We start from the raw sequence: 15,274 nt of genomic DNA, 5'->3' as shown, positions 1-15,274 counted from the left end.
AACAATAGGCATATGAATGAGACAAGTATGTGAGCGGGGAATGCCTCTGTGTATGGATTTCTCGAGCCATATTCCATACACTGGGCAATCGTAATTTGAATAAGAAGATTATATTAAGGAATGGATGCAAAATTTACATAGAGATGTCTACCAAGGAGCCTACTTGAATGGGTAAGTAAAACTAAACAAGTCAATTTAAATATGTATGCATTATAATAACTTAATGTTCTTCAATGCAATGCACATTGGCAAATGGTCAATATATGTCCTAGAGAAATCTTTTTAAATAAAAATAATATGTCTATTATATATATATATATGGGACAAGGTGAATAGAAAAAACCCATGACCTTTTTAGATATTTCCTAAGGTACTTGTTGGTTTTGGGACCAATGTTTTTGCTTTTCTACTTTCACTAGAGGCTATCCTTTGGTGCTTATTACTTATTACAAGTGTTTATTGCTGGTAAAATATATCTCATCGTACAATGATATTATCCATTTAGCTTATCAATTATTTAAAACTTTTATCATTTAATTTTTTCACATTATCTTGTAATTATAATAATTATACAATATTTTTTGCAACCCATTATATTGATTGAATTTGAATCAAGAAATCAATTGTTTTTATGAGAAAGTTTGCTTTGTGGTATAATCTTGTCTCCTTTCCATATCTAGTTCGAATCACTCTCACTAATTATACCAATGTGCCATGTTTTGGTTGAACATGTTATGCCATATATAAAGACTTTTGCTTGTTACAACAGTTAGAGTCTTCAATTCAAATATCTATTTATAATATATAAAAGTTAAGCTCCTTACTCTTACGCTGCCACGTCAGCAAAATTGATGATTTACAGGAAATTGAACGTTATCCTTTTGTGTCTATCACATCTTTGTTTCTTCTTCCTTCTTCAATGTTACAACTTAACAAAACCCTATACCAAAACATTTCAATTCAATCTTAGTGACCTTGAAATGCTTCTCACGTTCACGACCCTCATTCTTCAATCACTACTATATAAATGCTTTTCTAAGACGATCGAAAATAGGATACAACGACGGTCGTTGACCGTCGTAGAATCCAATGTCGTCGAAACTTAAAACTTTCAACGACGGGTCAAAAAATACTGTCTTAGAAAGCGAGGACGTTTCAAAGGTAGTGCTGATCTAAGCATCGTCTTAAAAAGCTTACTTTCAATGACGATGTCTACATCAGCACTGTTTTAGAAAACTTACTTTTAAAGACGGTACTTACATAAGCACCATCTTTGAAAACAAGTTTTTTATGACGATGCTTACGTCAACACTGTCTTTGAAAGTTTGCTTTCTAAGACGGTGCTCACATAAGCACCGTCCTTGAATTAAATATTATTTTTAATTATTAATACTTTTTCTGCTTGATATTCCATCTGAAAAAATATAAATAATTAAAAACAATTAATAGCATGATTGTAATTAATATTAATACTAAAATTTATTTTTTAAATAAATATTTAAATGATAGATTAAATCAAAATAAGAGGTTTATGTATTATTTATATTTAATCTATCATTTAAATATTAATTTTATAAATAAATTTTATTATTAATTACAAGAGATTAAAAAAAAATTCCTAAGACAAATTACAAGTTATTATATAAAGTTATTATAATTCCTAAGACAAATTTCCAAAATTAAATAATTATTTTTCAGAAGAATTCAGAGGACCAAGTACCTCGTCTTTAATAGGATCGATGGTATTATCTCTTATAGCATTCACAAAGAGAAGCTGAAAAAACAAAAAAAAATACTAGATAAAAAAATATTTAAAAATTACACAAATTCATATTTATAGATATTTAACTTAAATTTGAGAAAACAAAAAAAGACTAAATGAAACTAACCCGTGATTTCCGTTTGTAATTTCAGTTTGTTCACCAAGAGCAGCTTGGAGTCTCCAAAGATGACATTCAAAAATTTTAAGCATGCTAATGAAGGAAAACAAAGTTATTGGCTTACTGAGAATTTTTGTTCCTAATATTGAACAAAGAACATAAGGAAATAAAACCTATGCATATTATTTCAAACATACTACACAAGGTCATATTCATCTATATGCATAGACGGATATACCTGAATATGCTACACAATAAATTTATATCTGTATATTATATTATAAGAATTGACATCACCTCCTCAGCAAGTTCCTTTTTTGGCATTTTGTTAACAATCTCAAGAGGATAACCACAAAATTTATTATACCTGTGTAGTGGGAAGTCAAAATGTACCAATATCATTAGAAACAACTACAAGGTGAACATAAAGCAATAAAATTGAAACTAGCTAAAGTATATATCATAGTCAAACAAATCTAGTGTCACTATCAAACGGGAAAACAAAAAAAAAAAACAGAAACCTACTATTCTGGTACTTAAAAGATAAAATGTCAGCCCAATTTGCTTCCAGTGTTAAATATTTCACTTGAGTACTTGATTGATTCTACTCATCTCAATTTGGTCTATTTGTAATTCCATACACCCTATGTATATGGCAAGACTTTAAAAAAAATAAAAAAATAACAAACTCAGACCAATAATATAAGACTTACTGAAAATTAAACACTCACAAGCAAGCCAGATGAATTGACTAGAGACATTGTCGTAGATATGAATGAGACAGCATGCAAGTTACATTATTTGATGGTACACGCCAACGTAGTAATAAAATGAAATGATGATTACCCAGTTGCTCCCTCGTGGTATAGTCATGCTTGTTCTTCCTGACTCCCTTCATCAATTGACCACCAACTAATAATCTGATTGCATGAATTGTCAGAATTCATATGTGGTTGCAGCATAGTACATGCATATGGTAATTCAACAAGATCACAACTTCCCTTTTTGAAAACTTTGATCCAAATTAGATATTGGATTTGCAACTAAAGTCATAGTAGTGGCAAAAATAATAATAGATAAAAATCAGATTTCTCCCTGCACATTTGGGTTTGAAGGCAACCTTGGGTAGTGGGTACACAACAAATACATACATTGAATTTGTGTAACAAACCAATAAGAACATCCAGTTTTTCTGCATATTCTACATGAAAGGTCCCAAATTAAAAAATGCACATAATACATATTCTACATGATATCACTATGCAACCTCATGGACTCAAATAACTGAGCTGCTTTGATCCAAATTTTACTGAAAATAGCTTATAAAATAGAATGCAGTAATGAAGGATTTATTTAATTCGAGAAAAAAAGAACAGAGGGAAAGGAGGTTTATATATCACTTGTGCCACTCATTTGTTGATTGCTAATTTTAGTTATAAATTGGAAAAGAGCTCAGAATTAAGTGATAACAAAATAAAGCTCAGGGGAACAGAATGACAAATGAAATCAGACCAAACCACTCAGTTTAAATCTAAAGTTTTCCCTAACAATAATAGCAATAAAAGAAAATACATTACCTAGAACCATGATGCAAGAACCTGAAGCAATCATGAGCTCTTGAAGAAAATATAAAATATATTCCTCCACCAGCTCCACTTTGTAGCAGAAGCACAAGTTTCTCCCCTAAGTTAGATGCAGGAGGAAAAGGGGAGAGAAAACAACTGGAAGAGGTATATGTACAACACAAGCAGGTGTTCCCTGAAATGCAAAACAATTAGTTAGAATGAGATTGTGACACTAGTAATTATTCAAATACTAAGACAACGAAAACAGTTAGTTAGAATGAGATTGGCAATTAAACTCTAACTCTCAAACCTATCTCAAACTCTAATAATCTTTACTAATGGATTCTTCAAAGAAGTAGTTATTGCAGTGAACAATACACGATAATGAGACTCATGGACAATAATTCTATTTTGTAACATAACGCATGGTGAGAAGAATCACAAGCTGAATTTTAATCTTGGAATCCAATTCAATAATCACCCTATGAAGCTTCATGCCCCTTATTAGACGTAAGCTGGCAAGAGAGCCAACAATTCTGCTTTTTAAGGTGAGGAATTTCCCAAATTACCAATAAAACATGCTATAATAACATCTTAAGACTCATGGACAAGACCACCCACCACATGCAGTAACATGACTAGGCTTGTAAGCACACCTATCTACATTAATTTTAAGGTAATTCTCCCGTTTGATGCTTCAAGGCAATGAGAGCTTCATTCCTAGACGATTCTCTGGATGAGGACAAAGTTATAGGTGATCATATTCACATTACTCAAAATGTGATGATGGGTAACCATCTCTGACATCTCTAATTTAGATTGCAAAGGAATTTCTATCTTTCAATAACTTCCAGACAGTAACACCAAAATAAATTCTCCAACTAACAGAACCTTGACCCACATTTTCATATAGTGCCAAAATAGATTAAAAAGTTAGTAAATGTTTGGCATCTCATCGGATCAAATTTTATAGCCTCTACATGTTTAACCTTGTTATGACATGAATTTCTCTTTTAACGCACAAGGCAAATAAAATACCAAACTCATGCTTTGTCTCTATGGCTTCTACCTCATCTTCGATCAAATATTTGTAAACACATAAACAAGCAATCAGCATGCAGTTTATCAATGAGAGTAGCATAAGAATACTGCTTGTTTACTATTTTTTGTTGGAAAAAAAATATCGCTTTGAATTAGATAAAGACCAATATTATAAGTTACCAAAAAAACCCAATTGATTACTTAGAAACCTATGTCTGACCTGATCCACATTTTCAAGAAAAAGAAATAAAGTTTGGATTTAATATTATTAACTTTTTGTCCAGATGTTGAAAGCGTATCCTTAATCACATTCACATGATGGTCAAAGCCTCTGGCACCAATATTTTAGCATCAGCAAAAAAATAAAAAAGAGATCTTTGGTCCATTTCTGCCCATAGATATCGGAATCCAATTACCTGTATTCCCCTTAGCCAACATGCAATCTGAAAATCTTTCAATAGAAAAAAGTGAAAGAGAATCACCTTGGTTAATGCCTAACATAAATATTATCTTTGACAGTAAATGCATGAGTGTCCTGCCCAATCCGCCTGACTTCAATTTATTCATGCTTCAAATAGGGTAAATTAAGTCCTCTTTGTTAAATATGTTTATTTAGTTTCCACAAGCTTGGCTGCATTGTGCAGAGTTTATAAAAAGCTTGGCTGCATTGCACAAGAATTAAAGTTAGTCTTAAAAGCTACTAATGAAAAATACAAGTCCATGGTTGATGAGGCATGACATGAGACAGCTTCAAGGCAAAGTGAAAGCTAAGTGTGCTGTTTGTTGTCCAAACAGACAGCTTCATGACATGAGACAGCTTCAAGAAAAAATAACTAGTCTACTTCCCACTCAGTTCTACTACTAGTCTACACTTACTTTGTTTGCTGTCCAAATTCTTAGGTGATTAAAATAATAATTACCATCTTGTAGAATGTTATGTTAATAATAAATACTAATTGGACTGCAATATTAGAGTTGGACAAATACCTCAATGAACTTTCGAAAACCATGGCCTAGAGGAGATCCATGATACAAAGCATGAGTGCACCTGATAGAAAGCATCAATATTCTGAAAATGGCATTCAAGTAAGCATTAGTTAGGAAATTAGCATCTAGAATACAAAGCTTAGCCAATGAGAGAAACTAATGTAGTCCTTCTAAGATAAGTTCTTTGTAAGATAAGTTGAGATTTGACCAAACAGGTATACATAGTCGTTCCTGGTCAAATTCCCAGTTCAATCTAATTTTGACAACTAAGCAGCTTGTTAGAATCCCAAGTTAGAAAATAATGTTACAAATAATGTACCTATACAAAGGGAATTTGCTGCCACCTATTCATATAAAATCCTAAAACAAATTTAAATTGAGTAAAATACAACAGTTTGAGTTAGATACTTTGGAAGTTCATGATGTAACTGCTTATATCAAAGACCTTAATGTGAGGGCACCAAGGATGAAACTCTTTACAACTGGATCAAGGGACTTTTATACCATGTGAACGACCAACTCTCTTAAAAGCTTAACTTATATGTTTTTATTGTTAGACTAAACCTTTTAACCTGTGATGTTGCAAACTACAAAAGAAACATAGGTCATTAACAAAATGCGGAAAATAAAAATTAAATCATACCTCCAGCCATTGCCATGAAGTGTTGTCTTGTTTTGGTTCTTCCAAGCTCTCTCTCTGTCTCTCTCTAGATGGTGTATCAAAATGAATTCAAAGAGATGAGCTCAAGGACCAAATACATGTGCTATATATGACATTCTACCATCAAGAATGCATTTAGTAGTCATTACCACTCATTATTGGTTGTTATAATTCATTAGTGGTCATTACCACCCATTAACAGTCATTCAATTTGGCTTCAAAAACTGACGAGCGTTTCAATTTTTCAAAATGTTAGGACCAGAAATTATTACATTCTCCCACTTGATCCAAACATTTGGACTTAATGCTCAATCTTCTTAAGAAATGAATATACGAATCATAGTGATAGTTCCTCTTATAACAAGTAATATCATCCATTTATTACAATATCCTCAATTTCCCAAGTAGTATACTCAAAGTGGTAATAAAACTTAATGAATAAACCCAATGTTTATCCTTGGTCCAAAACATAATTTTTCTCAAATAAATCAATGTGCACATAAATATGAGAAAATATCACAATATAAAAGTTTCAATTTCAACATATAAGTATACAATCATAAAGTGGACCTAAGTCTCATTCTTTCTACATGATCCTTAAATTTAAACAGTGGCATGCCCTTAGTTAAAGGATCAGCGATCATCAACTCAGTACTTATATGCTCAATGACCACTTTCTTGTCTTTTACTCTTTCTCTAATGGCTAAGTACTCAATGTCGATGTGCTTACTTCGACTTCCACTTTTGTTGTTCTTAGCCATAAAGACAGCAGCTGAGTTATCGCAGAAAATTCTCAAAGGCCTTGAAATAGTATCAACTATCTTCAGCCCATAAATGAAACTTTTAAGCCATACACCATGTGATGTAGCCTCAAAACAAGAGACAAACTCAGCTTCCATGGTAGAAGTAGCAGTCAAAGTCTGCTTAACACTCCTCCATGAAATAGCTCCACCGGCCATCATGAAAATGTACCCAGATGTTGATCTACGAGAGTCAACACAACCAGCAAAATCTGAGTCTGAATAACCAATCACATCTAGATTGTCTGTCTGTCTATACATAAGCATGTAATCCTTGGTCCCTTGAAGGTACCTTAGCACTTTCTTAGCAGCTCTCCAGTGGTCAATACCTGAATTACTCTGATATCTTCCTAACATTCCAACTGCATAAGCAATGTCAGGCCTTGTGCATACTTGAGCATACATGAGGCTTCCAACAACTGAAGCATAAGGAATGTTTTTCATTTGTCCCCTCTCAAAGTCATTCCTTGGACTTTGGTTCAAATTAAACCTATCACCCTTCACAATGGGAGCAACATTTGGTGAACAATCTTTCATCCAAAATCTCTCTAGAATTTTGTTAATATAGGTTTCCTGTGATAGACCCAAAATACCTCGAGATCTATCTCTATGAATCTTAATGCCGATGACATAAGATGCATCACCCATATCCTTCATGTCAAAATTCTAAGAGAGAAATTGTTTCACCTCATGTAGCAAACACCGATCATTGGCTGCAAGTAAAATATCATCTACATATAAAACAAGAAAACATATTTTACTCCCACTGACCTTGTGGTATATGCATTGATCCCTGGGGTTTTCATCAAAACCAAATGAAGAAATTATCCCATGAAACCTAAGGTACCACTGACGGGAAGCTTGTTTTAAACCATATATAGATTTATTAAGCTTGCAAACCAAATGCTCACCACTATTAGAGGAGAAACCTTCGGGTTGTTTCATATAAACCTCCTCCTCTAAATCACCATTAAGAAAAGTTGTTTTCACATCCATTTGTTGCAACTCAAGGTCAAAATGAGCAACTAATGTCAAGATTATACGAAGTGAATCTTTCTTAGATACTGGAGAAAAAGTCTCTTTGTAATCTATTCCTTCCTTTTGAGTAAATCCCTTAGCAACAAGTCTTGCCTTGTATCTCTCAATGTTGCCTAATGAATCCCTTTTGGTCTTAAAAACCCATTTACATCTAATGGCCTTTGCCCCATTAAGCATCTTTACAAGGTTCCAAACTTTGTTACTCTGCATGGAATTCATCTCATCCTTCATGGCATTATACCATAAATTTAACTCTTTACAACTCATGGTTTGATCAAAAGTTTCAGGATCATTTTCAGCTCCAATATTATAGTCAGATTCTTACAAATATACAATATAATCACTAGGAATAGCTGATTTTCTTACTCTAGTAGACCTCCTTAATGTTGCATCAACATTTTCTTGGGGATCATGTTGTTCAACTGGTTGTTAATCATTTTCATGAATTTGATGATCAACTTGTTCTACTGGATTATCAACAACAGTTTGTGGAATGCCAATCATGTGTTGTTCATCATCCCTTTGAACTTGAGGGGTATGAATTACAACCAATCTTTCATTTGATGTGGAAGGTTGAGACTCTATATAATCAATTTCAGAACCTAAGTCCCTCAATTGATCACTCCCACGGATAAAGTCATTTTCAATAAACTTGGCATTTCTTGATTCCACAATCCTAGTAATATGATGTGGACAATAAAACCTATAACCTTTAGACCTTTCAACATATCCAATGAAATACCCATTAATGGTCCTCAGGTCAAGTTTCTTCTCTTGTGGGTTATATATTCTCACCTTAGAGGACAACCCCAAACGCACATATGTTTCAAACTCGGTTTCCAACCTTTAAACAACTCAAAAGGTGTCTTTGGGACAACCTTGGTTGGAACACGATTTAATATATACATTGTCGTCTTTAGTGCTTCAGCCCACAAGGATTTAGGAAGATTGGAGTTGCTAATCATACTCCGCACCATGTCCAATAATGTCTTGTTCCTTCTTTCTGCCATACCATTTTTATTTGGAGAACCAGACATAGTGTATTGGGCAACAATCCCATGTTCTTGAAGAAACTTTGCAAAGGGGCCAGGTGCTTGTCCATTCTCAGTATATCTGCCATAGTATTCTCCACCTCTATCTAATCTCACTATTTTTATTTGCTTGCCACATTGGTTCTCAACTTCAGCCTTAAAGACTTTGAAGGCATCCAATGCTTCGTATTTGTTATGAAGCAAATAAATATTCATATATCGTGAATAATCATCTATAAAGGTGATAAAATATTTTTGACCACGTGCATCCATATCTGGACAAAAAATATCAGTATGAATTATTTCTAATATGCTTGAACTCCTGTTAACACCTTTCTTAGACATGTTGGTCTGCTTACCCTTAATGCAATCAACACAAGTCTTAAAGTCAGCAAAATCTAGAGTATTGAGTACCCCATCTTTCACTAACCTTTTAATCCTCTCAATGGAGATATGTCCTAATCTCCGGTGCCATAACATAGAGGAATTCTCATTAATATTACACCTTTTAATACCAGTTTGAACATGCATTGAACTATAAGTGGCATTATTTTGTAAACCAATAAGATAAAGACCATCAGACAAGATACCATTCCCAACACATTCAGAATTATAAAATAACTCAAATGATGTGTCTTTGAAATTAAAGGAATATCCAAAAGGTACAAGTCTTGAAATAGAAATCAAGTTTCGGGAAAAAACTTGGTACATAAAAGGTCATTTCTAATTTTAAAATAAAGCCACAACTTAAAGTCAAAATGCAAGTTCCAATGGCCTCCACATGTGAGCCTAGCTTATTGCCTGATAAAATGCTTTGCTTGCTTCCCACTGGTTTCCTTAGGTTTTGCATACCCTGTAAAGAATTTGCAATATGAATAGTAGATCCAGAATCAATCCACCAGGTGTTAATATTAACACTAACCATATTAGATTCATAACATACTAATGAGATTGATTTACCTTTCTTCTCAAGCCATTTCTGGAATCCGGGGCAATTCTTCTTCATGTGTCCCTTCTTCTTGCAAAAGAAACACTTTGCCACCTTCTTAATATCAGTTTGAGGTGGTATTTTACCATTCCCCTTCTGATTAACTTGAGACTTAGTTGCTTTGTTCTTCCCATAAGCAGTAGTCAGCAATGTACTTTCACCCATCTCCATTACAAGCCTTTCTTCTTCCTAAACACACATGGTCATTAATTCATTGATAGACCATTTATCTTTATGTGTGTTGTAGGAAATCTTAAATGGCCCATATTCATGCGGAAGGGTGTTCAAAATGAAATGCACTGGGAAGGACTCAAACATATCAACCTTTAGTTTCTTAAGTTGAGCTGAAATATCTCGCATTTTCATGATGTACTCACGCACACCTTTCACACTGGTGAGCCGAAGAGAAGAGAACTTCATGATCATGATACTTGCTAAAGTCTTATCTGAAGTGATGAACTGGTCATCAATGGCCTTAAGCAAGTCTCGGACCTTTTCATGTTGGTCAACAGAACCACGTATCCCAGCCGAGATTTTGGTCTTAATGAACATCACGCTGAGCCGGTTAGATCGCTCCCACCGCTCATATAGCGCAACGTCAGCTAGGCTACGTTCATCAGTGATTGCAGGTGGTTCGTCTTTCCTTATAGCATAGTCTATGTCCATCCACCCTAATTGCAGAAGAATTCTCTCCTTCCATATCTTCTAGTTATCTCCTTTGAGTTCGGGAACATCACATTGAATATCAGAAAAACTAATAGTTTGAGAAGCTGCAAAATTCAAAGGCTTATGTCAAAATTTAAGGCATACTAATCTTAATTGTATCTTTTACCAATGTAAACATACCATAAAATTGAATCTTGTGACATAAAAATTTCCTGTGCACTAAATTTTTAATTCAATAAGAAACAATTAAACCTTATGATAGAATAATCAAATTACATGCTTAAATTCATGATTTACGGGTACAACATGATAGAATAATCAAATTTCTATTGCAAATATTTACTTTATGATAAAATCTACAAATTATACATACCTCATGATGCTTGAGGGTAAACCATGAAAAATAATGTCATTTTATCCCAATTAATTATACAAATATAATAAAAATTCCTGTGGGATAAAATTCATTATATAAGTATAATTAATTACAATATTATGTCTAATTCCTTGTATGATCTTTAACCAACTTAATATATAATTTTAATCAAAATATAGATGTTGTGGCTTGTCCATGATTAATCAAAATTATAAAGATCGCTTTGACATAAAACTTAATCATATGAGAATAAATCATATTATCATTTCAAAATTAAGATATAATATAATTATGAATAAGATTCTCATATAATTTCATAATTGAAATATAATATTTGATTTCATACATATATGCATAGAATAAAATTTTCCAGAATATATTCATGCATAAATTAAATCAAAATTCCATAAATTGTAAAGCAGAATAAGTATATAAGGTATGAAAACGATTGCATATCAAAAAGGCTTTATTGATTCAGTGGTCTGCACATATTACAACATTCTACATGGGTTCAACACCCAGCTAGCCCAAAACATGGGATTTTTCATTTTTTTTAGACTATTCATCATCTTCAACCTCTAGCGGGCCAACCCCACCCATATGCAGACCTGGTTGGTTCTTAGTCATTTGGACACCATTTTACATGATTCAAAAGCCAAAAACAAGAAAATCAAACAAAATAAAGATTTCTAATCTTATTTTTAAGAAACAAGGCCCTTCATACCATAAGAAACACATGTCATTAACAAAATGCAGAAAATAAAAATTAAATCATACCTCCAACCATTGCCATGAAGAGTTGTCTTGTTTTGGTTCTTTCAAGCTCTCTCTAGATGGTGTATCAGAATGAATTCAAAGAGATGAGTTCACTGACCAAATACATGTGCTATATATAGGCATTCTACCATCAAGAATGCATTTAGTAGCCATTACCACTCATTATTGGCTGTTATAATTCATTAGTGGCCATTACCACCCATTAACAACCATCAATTTGGCTTCCAAAACTGACGAGCGTTTCAATTTTTCAAAATGTTAGGACCCAAAATTATTACATTTATACGTAAACAAAACTCAAAGGGAACATCTACAACTTATTTTAGCACACATTATATACAATAAGCTTTGAATGCACCTACTTTTCAACCTAATAAGTACTAATTAAACCTGATATTTCTGAACCTTATGAACTCTTAATTGCATTATTGCAATGCACACCATACACAAAGACTAATAAGCCATAACAAGATCCAACTTTTGTCAATACTGAGGATCAAAGCTATATGATGTTGTCAGTCCCCTCGTCAAACAGGTATAAGCCTAAGTTAAGTCCAAAGAATTAGTATTTTAACAATTTCTCCAAGAGTCATATATGTTTGCATAGATTAAATATTTCGTAGACAGAATGGATGCCTCGTTGCATTTACACAGTTCCATCATACTTACAATCCTAATCGAGTTTCTTTGAAATGCAGCCAGCTATATGGTTGCGCAAAGAACAGGACTGCAGATACAACCAAATTCAAAGAGGGGCACCACAAAGCCCTCTTACCTCAGAGACTATGTATAAGAAAGAAAGGGAGAAAGGAAGATGACCTGGAAGCTGACCCGCAACAGTGATGGAGAATGGTCGACGACAACGATGACACTGCTGGTGTGCTTCACGACGACACTGCTGGTGTGATTCACGACGACAACCAACTTAGAGAGACAAAGCTTAAGGGCACAACAGTACTCAGGTAGTGCAGGCTAGCTAGACTACGAGAGTACGCGAGGGAAAGATTAAATTTACCAGCATACAAAGACGGTCGTTATAAAACCCGTCGTTGGGTAATCCAATTCAACGACGATGCCTATTAAACCCGTTGTTGTAATTGGAAGACGACATCGTTTTCGGTAAAAAACGTCGTTGAAGTAAAGCGCATATTTACTAAAATGCCACCGCCTGTTAAACAACAACGTTTTTCGGACCACCGTCCTTGAAAGCGGGTCCTAGAAGCAAGAGTTTGTAGTAGTGAATATTTTATATTACATTCTATAACTATTTTCTTTTACATTTTACATATCATTCAATTTTTTCATATTAGTAATTTCTAAATTCAAATATATATTTTGCTCTATAAATATTTCACATCAACAAAGTTCATGATCGAAAATTATTTTTCCAACTAACCTAGAAAAAAATATGTTGGTTAAAAAAAGTTAAAATTTATTTATTTTTCAAATAAGTCTGTGAAAAAATATATTTCACATCAACTTTAACTATTGCAAATATAATTTTTATTTACTATCTCCAATATTACATATCACAAAATGCAAATTTTTTTACATTAAATTAGTTTAAACAAATTTTATATTGATTAAATTTATTTAATTAATATTTTTAATTTTAACCTAATTTGCACTTTTTAATATACTGCAATAGGAATCTCCACTCCATGTAGCGATACGGGAAAATATGATTTCAAAAATTCATTGAAATTTTACAAGAGGGGAACTTATACACCATACATAATTTAAGAATTGTCTCAGCAAATGATGCATATAAACCTGTCAAAGGAATATTTAAATGATTATTTTTGCTTACTACTGTTGTCAAGAAAATTAGTAGCATATCCATTAGCATTCCTCTACACTATTTTGAGTTTGGTTCAATGGAAACTCTAGCTCAAAGGATGGATGATAGAGCAATCTTAGCAAGTACAACATTAATTATTTTGCAAATTCATAACTAATTTATGTCACTCTAACATATCTCATATTTTGTTTAAATAATAATTTTGTACAGTTCATTAATTTATATTTCTTTGCATAATAAAATGTAATATAGAACATTATATTTTCAAATCTCCCTTTTTTATCGGTTATTTCCAGAAATGGAGTTGTTAAAGTTACTTTGTAGACATAGTCTCAGAATTTGAAAAAGCAATCCACATCCAAGAAGAAGGGTCAAAGATAGTTGCAATCACTTCTATCATGGTTAAGAAATTCATAGGTTTGATTACTTTCATACATTTAAAATCCTTAACAAAATATTCTACACTATATATATCTTAATGCTCTATCTCTTTTCTTTTCTTTATATATATATATATATATATATATATATATATATATATATATATATATCTGTGTGTGTGTGTGTGTGTGTGTGTGTATGTATGTATGTATGTATGTATATAGATAATTTAGCCAAAAAAATATGGATAACTAAATAAATGGATGGTTAAATTATACTTAACTTTTACATTAAATGATTTTCATATGCATTTCACTATGGAAATTGAAATTATTTTTCTAAATTTAAGTTTTATATTAAGATATATATATATATATATATATATATATATATATATATATATATATATATATAAAATCTTTAAATAACATTTAAATAAAAATTGATCCATAATTTCCTATCTCTTTATTTTTATATTAGCATGTTTATTTAATTTGATATTTATTTATTTATTTTAGATGTTTCTTTACTTTCTTAAGTATTATTTTCAATTAAACTTATTTAATAAATAAATAATTTTAATTCAATGTAGTCTATATCATACTTTTTGCTTACAATAATTTTATTATATTTTATTTACTATATTATTTTTAATTTACTAACAATTATATTTTAATAATATTTTTTAGATGAGTATTCAATCAACTCAACTTCAACTACAAGAATCAATATCATTCTAGACAATCCTGATTTTGAAAAGTTCAAATAGAGTAAAATGAACTTCCTTCTTTTATTTTATTTTATTATACACATTTTGTAACATTCAATAAACAAAATTGTTAGTTTATTCTAATTCTTTGATTGATGTAGCTAAAAATTATAAATTTCATTTTAAATAACTACTTTGTAGAAAAAATGGAGCAACATCAAATAAAAGAACTATCTTCTCCAAATTCTACCAACATTGATCTTGACAAGAGAATGTCAAAAAATAGAAGATCTTTGCAAGATATAATGTCCATGAGATGGGTATCAAAATCAAATGTATGCAACCCTATCATGACCTTCATGTTCATAATATTCAATAACATTTTATTTTTTTTTAGTTTTAACATATATAAAATAACATGATAATGTGTTCACAATTCATGCAACAATCAATGAGATTGATGGTTCAGTTGAATTTTGAATTATGTTGCATGTGAGAGATGCCAAAAGAAAGTTATAAAAGAGGGAAATCAATACACTTGCAGAGAATGCAGACAGCCATCCAAGTATCCAA

The 15,274-nt window shown here is 31.9% G+C and overlaps 1 long non-coding RNA gene across 4 annotated transcripts; it reads right to left on the bottom strand.

Annotated features, from left to right (window-relative positions):
• Positions 1 to 25: 25 nt before the first annotated feature.
• Positions 26 to 4,213, bottom strand: LOC106794892 (uncharacterized). Of its 4 annotated transcripts, none has more exons than XR_005886796.1 (7): positions 4,102 to 4,213; positions 3,458 to 3,638; positions 2,727 to 2,800; positions 2,178 to 2,247; positions 1,890 to 1,973; positions 1,721 to 1,774; positions 26 to 940 (listed from the first exon to the last, which is right to left on the bottom strand). It is a non-coding gene; the product is annotated as an uncharacterized lncRNA (long non-coding RNA). The 4 variants fall into 4 exon arrangements; XR_001382948.3 differs by having other exon boundaries at positions 4,067 to 4,207; XR_005886797.1 differs by lacking the exon at positions 4,102 to 4,213 and adding an exon at positions 3,927 to 4,064.
• Between the last annotated feature and the right edge of the window lie 11,061 nt (positions 4,214 to 15,274).

This window comes from Glycine max, chromosome 10 (genome assembly GCF_000004515.6).
Source record: "Glycine max cultivar Williams 82 chromosome 10, Glycine_max_v4.0, whole genome shotgun sequence".
NCBI lineage: Eukaryota > Viridiplantae > Streptophyta > Magnoliopsida > Fabales > Fabaceae > Glycine > Glycine max.
This window is presented reverse-complemented; position numbering and strand designations above follow the sequence as displayed.